Below are 9,081 nucleotides of genomic sequence, written 5' to 3'. Positions count from 1 at the left end.
TCCCCAGGATAAGTAAAAGCATTTTAAAGTTATCACCACTTAAAGTGACACTGGTCAGATTTGCAAAAAATGGCCTGGTCCTTAAGGTGAAATAAGGCTGTGTCCCTAAGGGGTTAAGTAAAAGTTTTTTTTTTTTACATTGCTGACAGCTCACCTTAGCTAACTCGCCCAATATCCAGCACTCAGCGGTAAAGGGGATCCGCACCCTCAATATATTTATGAATATCCTCCCAGTATTGTTTCAACTCTGCACAGGACCAGAACATATGCAAATAATTCACTTCAGGAACATCACACCTAGGACAGTTGGAATCATTCCTAACACCACATCTATTAAGCCAAAGAGGTGTTACATAAAGTCTATGTAAAATATTAAACTGTACCAAAACGTGATTAAAATTATGTGAAACCAAATTAAGAGTTACATTCTCCTGGTCATCCAGATGGATAATTGGACATTAATTTTGCCAAGCCCTCTGGCCAGAGGAGGAGATAACTTCAAATCGTGCTATAAGCAAATTTTTATAAAGTTGGGAAATCTTAATCTTCTGATCCAGGTTCCCTACACACTCATTAAATTGTATTGAAGTGTGTACTTCAAGCCAAATTTTTTTCTTTGTACTCAAAAGTGCCGATCTTAACTGTAAATACCAAAGGGTACGCCACTGCTATGGGGCCCGCGGCACCAGGGGGCCCGGAGCGCTCGGAAGGCCCCGCCCCCTGCAACTGCGCTCACTGCAGGCTCAGAGGCGGTCTGCACACTTATAATTGGCTCCCAGCGCCGCCGATAATACACGCCCCCCCCCCCCCCCCGTCTGACTTCTCATTGACTGTGCGCTCCCTAGGACCCAGTCGCGCTCCCTCGGCTCGTGCGCCTGCTGCGCCTGCACTGCTTCACATACTGGGCCAATCAGCATTAGCAGTGTGTTAAGATCCTGCTGCTGATTGGCCCAGCCAGTGCAGGCAGCAGGCGCGCACCCAGCATGGAAGAACTTTAGAGTGAGTTGTGCTGCCTGCCCGCCGGCCGCGACAGACGCCAGTGCCACCCAAAACCATCATCTCACAGCCAGTCCGGACCTGTGCCACTGCCAGCCCGTCCACACAGTAGGACTATCTTTACAACCGGGATCATTAATGAAAAAAATGTCTGTACTAATAACAGTCTGTACTAATAACAGTCTCTCTTAGCACTGGCGTAACTAGAAATGACTGGGCAGTGGGCCCCACAGGAAATTTTTGAACGTGCCCCCCCAGCTGTTTGGCACCTCTGACCAGCAGAGACACTTGACTTCTTCCCTAATACAGTCCAAATTCTAATTATCGTCCAAAAGACAAGTAATGGAAATATATGTATACTGTAGTATGATATTTTGACAGTAAAGGTAAGAATAAAGGTCTTCTGGTTAGTACAGTATACTTTCTATATTTCCATGACTTGTCTATTGGACGATAATTGGACTGTATTAGGGAAGTCAAGTGTCTCTGCTGTCAGAGGTGCCGGACAGCTGGGAGGGGGGCAATTCAAAAATTTCCTGTGGGGCCCATTCAAAAATTTCCTGTGGGGCCCAGTCATTTCTAATTACGCTTGTGCTAATAGAGACTGTATAAAACGTTCCAGTTCCAGAACTTCATGTATAGGATTTTCTGAGGGCAGCAGCAAGCAGAGTTCCTGTGGGGGTGGCGGTACTGTAGGCTCATAGAGGACTCAGGAATGTGCCACCCCCCTCCATGAACTCTGCTTGCTGGTAAAGGGAACCTGTCACCTCAAAAACACAAATAAAAACGCCAGCAGTCTGTTCATAATTAGAGATGAGCAAATTTCATATTTTAAAATTCGTTCACGCTTCGTTTGGTGGTAAATAGTGAATTGCATTATGGATTCCGTTACCATGGACCATAATGCAATTCCATGACGGAATGCATAACTGAATGCCTTTATAGGCAGCTTTATAGGCATTCCATTATTCATTCTGTCATAATAGAAGTCTAGGGTCTGCATAACGGATCCGTCCGGTTTGCGTTATGCTGGAGTCCTCAGTAGGTCATGTATACATTTCTTTATTGGCAAATGGGGTGTGGCAGGGGAGGAGCCAGGGCAGGAGGTGGGATGGGCCAAGGTAGTGGGCGGTGTTAAGGGGCCCAATTCAGATTCTTGCTATGGGGCCCAATGATTTCTATGTACGCCCCTGACCAAAACCATGATAGAGGAAAACAAATGAGTTAAATGGCACAGAGACACTGAGGATTATAAAAAATGGCAATGTATATATTTGGCAAACGGAGAGGTATGGTCATACCCAACAGAGGGATGTTAGGAAAAGGAGGAAGAATATACAGATATCTACACCTGAGGACAAGCCTTTTTTAGACAACAGCTCACAGATGCAGGAGCAGCACGACGTCGCATCAGGAGGGGTGGATGTAGACACTCCAGGAATTGGCAAACTACGCAGCAACCGCAATCGACCCTCTGTGACCAGGGGACATCTGAGGAAGAAAAAGTGACTGTGGTGAATTTGTCCTCTAAAATATTAACTCCCTCACAAGTGAGTGTTTTGTCTAAAGGGCTGTCATTTTGTCCCAGTTCACATATGAACTGGTTTGAGCTTGAGTCTAATTTACATTCATTTTTTCGCCGTATCAAACTTAAAGTATGGTTTTGTGACAAAGAAAGGATTGCGAGACCACAGACTAGTGATTTCATGCTTGGGTCTCTCAATCTCTTCCAAAAAAGTGATTTTACACCAGTTGTATATGAACCAGCAGTGGAAGCCTATATTTGTGCGGTCAAGCGGGGTGTCTGAACTCAGGTCCTCCTGTTGGGGGGGCCTTGACTTCGGACACCCCAACTTGACCAGCATTGAAGTTGAAGCACTGGAGACACTCAGATCTGACCCCACCCTTACTTTGAAGCCGGCCGACAAGGGGGGTGCGGTCGTTGTCATGGACACAAGCAAGTATGTCCAAGAAATAATGAGGCAACTGGGGGACCAGGAGGTCTATAAGGAATTGGATACTGACCCCAAATTTGAGATCGCAGGGATTATACGTAAATGCCTGGTTGACGCTGTGGCGTCTGAGACAATCGACGGGGACTTGCCTGATTATCTTGAGGTAGCGCATCCTGTCACTCCTGTGCTGTATGTGCTGCCCAAGATTCACAAGACCCTGGTTGATCCTCCTGGACGTCCCATTGTCTCGGGCTCTGAGTCTATCTTCAGCAACATATCCATTTTTTGGATAAGGTTCTGCGACATTATTCAGTAGGAGGCAGCTCCTACATACAGGATGCGTCAGACTTCCTGGTTAAACTTGGAGAGGTGGACTTAGTTCACTCCCCCCCTGTATTGCTTGCCTCCTTTGATGTAACTTCGCTATATACCTCAATTGTACATGAAAGAGGCATTTCAGCTGTTATCAGGATGCTTAGATTGTCAACGTATACTGCTCAAGCATCAGACTTCATCATTACATTGCTGAATATTATTTTGCGATACAATTATTTTCTCTTTCAGGATGTTTTTTATTTACAACTATGCGGTGTGGCGATGGGGTCCCATGTGGCCCCGACATACGCAAATAAATTCATGCGATGCTTTGAGGAGGATGTCGTCTATCTATCCCACCACTTCAGACATGTCCTGAGGTGGTGGCGATACATTGACGACATCTTCCTCATCTGGAGTGGCACTGAGGCCCAACTGCTGTAGTTTCATGTTTTTGAACAATCAGGATGAGAATGTGCAATTTACACTTGTACATTCCAACACTGAGATCCAGTTTCTGGACACCAGGGTGCTTTACAATGAGGGTACATTGCACACTGAATTTTTCACGAAGCCCACAGATACTAACACAGTCTTATGTTATAATAGTTCTCACCCTAGAAAAATGATTCAGTCGCTTCCATTTTCCCAATTCCTCAGAAGAAAGCGCATAGTGAGTGATCGAAGCAAACTTGATCCTGCCCTAGATTTTATGACAACTAAGTTCCGGGACAGGGGTTATCCCTATCGATTGCTGGCTGAACACAGAGACAGAGTATGCAGCCTTGATAGGAATGACATTCTGTCCAAACATAGAACGGTTCAGAAACCAGATAGAATCCCATTAGTCTCTGTATACAATGAATTGAGTCCTTCTATCAATAAGATCATCAGGAAACATTGGAACATATTGGGTAGGGATGTTCCAGAGTTCAAACATCTCCCGTTGTTTTCCTATCGACGGTCCAGGAATCTGCGAGACCAACTAGCTGAGGCACAATCTGCTTGGAAAGGGTAAATTAAGTACCCAGAAACCACTAGTCAGGAAGGGAAGGATTTGGAAGTATGTACACTGGCTCTTTAAAAGGCTGGAGATGAGCATTTGCACACCCTAAGGTGACAAAAGCTAGAGCACTAGACAGAAACATAGAGGCAACAGCATGGAGAGTAGTGCGGCAGCATCTATTACGAGACATAATTTCATTCACAGATAGATCATATCCTGCAATCATTTTATACAATTTGTAAAAAAATATTGTACAGTATTATTTTAAAAGTCATATAATATTTTATCGTTCAAGGTGCCTATTACACCACACAGGGTATATTGAGTTTGAAAATGTGTAAGTCCAAAAGCTCACCCAATATTTCTTTTACATTTGTCTCTACTTCTATAATCCCTGTTTTTGGACATGGTACCCACAAACTTGTCAGAAACACAGCATTGTCAGGGACACATAGACATTTCAGAAATTATATCAAACAAAGATAGAACCTCAGAATGTTTAATTAAAACACCAAGTAAACAACAATATTGCTTTCTAAAAATTGTAAAACTTTAATATAGGTACAATTCTGTCTAGGTTCACAGTCCTCCACAATAAAACCTGTGTATTGGAAAAAAGTGTATAGAGCCTCAAAGTCACTTGAGCTTCATTCATTTATTTGCAAGAGATGGGTACTATTATGGAGGGCTGTGAACTTGGATAGAATTGTGACTGTGCTAATGTTTTACTAATTTTGCGAGAATGTTATTGTTATTTATTTGTGGTTTTAATTAAGATTTTAAAGATTCTGTCTTTTGTAGGCACGATTGACTATTATTGTGGAGGTATGGTTAAACTAACTAGAACATTTTTAACCCAAAGTAGCTCTGCTAAGGAGTATTTGTTATTTCAAAAATGAAAGCTAAGCTCAGATTGGTTGTACAGAGCCCAGTTTTTCCTGTTGAACAGTTTTAATAACTGTGATCCAATATGTATCTAGTTAAAGTTTGCTCTGTATTCATGCAGTATATTGAAAGCCGTTAATATCCAAATCCAGCAATTCATGTCGCTAACTCTTAATGATCCATACAATTTTTATGAAAATAAAATACAGAATGTCTGCCATTCAGTGTTTTAAACTCTTCAAATTCACTGATAAGAAACTGCAGCATTGGTTAAGTGATAACATTAATAAAAAAATATATATATTAAAGTTTAAAATATAAAGAACAATAATAAACTATTTTGAGACTTCAAATATTTTATTTTGTAAGATAAAAAGGAGATTGCAGTTCTAAATTTTCACCTCTGAGCGCCGCTGTTTAATCAGTTAGGAGAAGCGTACAGAACTACAAATTCACTGGTATTTTCTTATACCACATACAACCACATACATTGCTGATCTGCAGGGACAGCAACAGACATTTTCTGGATTCTCCTGGAAACAGAACTAAGAATATAATTTAACATGAGAATTATGGATACCATTAACAGTTTCTCTGTGTAACATTTGCATTGGATTATAAAGACTTGATTCACTGAAAATATTCACTCAGGATGGGCAAGATAGAATCTTGTATACATGGCCTCACAGGATTCAAGTGGCAAGTAATATGTTTCTTATTTTCTTGGCTCTGTCAGTCAGTCTCTGGTCAGATTCATTACTCCATTGCAGAAGAACTAAGGACAAGATCTATTGTAGCAAATATTGCAAATGACCTTGGATTAGATATTAGGCAGATCTCATCTAGAAAACTTAGAATTGTATCCAGAGCCTCAGAGAAATATTTCTATGTAAATGTAGATAATGGAAATCTTTATATTAAGGACAGGATAGACAGAGAAACATTGTGTGGAAGGGCAGCCTTCTGCTTCCTAACCTTTGATGTTCTAGTTGAAAATCCTCTTCATAATTTTAAATTTAAAGTAGACATTGAGGATATAAATGATAATTCTCCACAGTTTTTTCATGATAAAACTGTTTTACAATTAATTGAATTTACAATGGTAGGCACAAAATTTGCATTACGAAGTGCAGAAGATCCAGACATTGGTAGTAATTCAGTGCAGACATACAAGCTTAGTGATAATCAGTATTTTACACTTAAATATAATATCAGAACAGATGGAAGTACATTTCCAGAGCTTGTCCTAGAAAAGACATTAGATCGAGAGACAGAAGACACCCATGAATTAATACTAACAGCACTAGATGGAGGAAGTCCTGTCAGGTCTGGTACATCATTACTGAAGATAATTGTTGTAGATGTTAATGACAATTCTCCTATCTTTACCCAAGATATGTACAAAATCACCTTAAAGGAAAACATTCCAATTAATTCTACAGTGATTGTTTTAAATGCGACAGACAATGATGAAGGGATCAATGCAAAGATCACATATTCTTTCATTAAAACCTCAGCAAACATCCATCATACAGAAATATTTAATATAAATCCAAATACTGGAGAAATCAAGATCAGTGGAGACTTGGATTTTGAAAAAACACAAGATTATGAATTGTCTGTAGAAGCAAAAGATGGAGGAGGTCTGGTAGCACATTGTAAGGTGTTAGTAGAAGTTATTGATTTGAATGACAATTCTCCTGAAATATCTGTCATCTCATTGTCTTCTCCTATTTCTGAGGATTCTGCACCTGGAGCAATGATAGCTCTGATTGAAGTTCATGATCAAGATTTTGGAGACAATGCAGAAGTTGACTGCCAAATTCTTGAAGATCTTCCCTTTACTTTAATATCTTCAGATCTTTACTATAGACTTGTTCTAAAAACTCCTTTAGACAGAGAAAAAACTTCTTCTCATAATATCACTATTATAGCTACAGATAGAGGATCACCCCCTCTTTTCAGGTGAAGAAGAATTAAGTTAGAAATAGCAGATACTAATGACAACCCACCTATATTTACAAAATCTACTTATGTTGTTTATGTACCAGAGAACAATTTACCAGGAGCTCCAATATTCAGTATTCAAGCCTTAGATCCTGATATCGGAGAAAATGCTAAAATAATTTACACCATTTCCAGCACTGCTACAGAAACTTTATCAATGTCATCTTATATTTCTATTAATATAGAGACTGGAGTCCTCTATGCTCAAAGATCATTTGATTATGAGCAGAATAATGAGTTTACAATAGAAGTCACAGCTTCAGACAGTGGATCCCCATCTCTGAGTAGCAATGCTACATTACATATCCATATAGTTGACCAGAATGATAATGCACCAAAAATCTTGTACCCATCACCAGATAGTGTTGGGTCACCCGTGTTTGAGATGGTGCCTTTTGTCTCTGAGCCTGGTTCTTTAGTAACTAAGGTGGTGGCAGTGGATGCAGACTCTGGACATAATTCCTGGCTATCATACCACTTTATACAAGTTTCAGACTCAACTCATTTTATGATAAGTGTGCACACAGGTGAGATCAGAACAGCACACAGCTTTCAAGAAAAAGATATGCTAAATTACAAGGTAGTTGTGATGGTAAAGGACAATGGAAACCCAGTTCTCTCTGCAACAACCACTCTCAGTCTTGTTATTGCAGATGATTTTCAACAGGTTGTTCCTCAACTTAGCAACTTACCGAAAGTCGAAGAAACTCAAAATCACTTACAATTATACTTAGTGGTTACACTTGCCCTTATTTCCTTGCTTTTTATATTAATTGTCATGGTGGTCATTATTTCCAAATGTAAGCAGCCCAAATCTGTACCAACCTTGTCTTCTCTTAGTACAAATCTATATCCTCAAATTGATCCAAGGACATTCTCCATGTATAGTGATAGAACATTGCCTTTTCCATACTCTTATAATGTCTGTGTGGCATTAGATTCAGCTGAGGTTGACTTTTCTGATATGAAACCAAAAGGAAATGTTCCTATGGAAAACCTGATTGATGTTGATAATGCAGAAGAAGGAACTGAACTTTTCAATGAAGCTGCACCAAGCACTGATTAGGTGAGACTTTAGACTAGAATATTAGAATATTAAGTTGTGATTGGTATCCAAAGTATATTTAAAATATCCAGTGTCAACATGGCTGTTTATTATATCATTTATACTTTGCTTATGTGTTTCGAGCAATAATCTCTTGGTCAAAGCTAGAGATGAGCGAATTTCTCAAAAATTCAATTTGGCCGGTTCGCCAAATTATTAAAAAAACATTTGGTTCAATCCAAATTTATTCGTGGCGAATCGCGTTAAAAACAGCTATTTCCTGGCTGCAGAGAGCCTTTAAAGTGGTGTAGAACACTGTGCCTTGCAGTAACATGCATAGGAAGTCTGCTATGGTAGTGAAACAATACTGTGAGTCATTATGACATGCAGATGACAGGTGTCACGCTTAGAATCACTGCACACTTCACTTATTTGGGCAGTTATGGGGCCAAAACTGACTAAATAACTCAAGTGTGAACTCAGCCTTATAGGTCAATGTTAGTGTGAAGAAGCGCACTCCTTTTACACCATCAGCAGCTGATTCCACATAGATGTCTACAGAACCTTTTCTATTAAATGCTTATACAAGAAAAGCCCCCCTGGCAAAGTGGAAAGGGTGTCAGCAGTAAGTTTGTGTTGACATCACTGATTATTTTGCCCTTACTCTGAGCCATCAGAACAATATCCTCCAAAAAACTGATCCTGTCTGTGGAGCATCCGCCTTCACTCAGTCAGCATTTGTCAGTAATCCATCAATATTGCTAAAGCTCCAAAAAAAACAGGAATGGATCCAAAACAGAGATGACACATGAATGGAATATTTGCATGTCTTCTGTGTTTTGGACCCACTCCTGCTTTTGGCTACCAAATCA

The 9,081-nt window shown here is 40.1% G+C and overlaps 1 pseudogene; it reads left to right on the top strand.

Annotated features, from left to right (window-relative positions):
• Nucleotides 1–3,891: 3,891 nt before the first annotated feature.
• Nucleotides 3,892–8,230, top strand: LOC121008916 (annotated as a pseudogene).
• The last annotated feature ends 851 nt before the right edge of the window (nucleotides 8,231–9,081 follow it).

The sequence above is a fragment of the Bufo bufo genome, chromosome 1, assembly GCF_905171765.1.
Source record: "Bufo bufo chromosome 1, aBufBuf1.1, whole genome shotgun sequence".
NCBI lineage: Eukaryota > Metazoa > Chordata > Amphibia > Anura > Bufonidae > Bufo > Bufo bufo.
The sequence above is the reverse complement of the archived record's forward strand: the minus strand, read 5'-3'. Positions and strand labels throughout refer to the sequence as shown.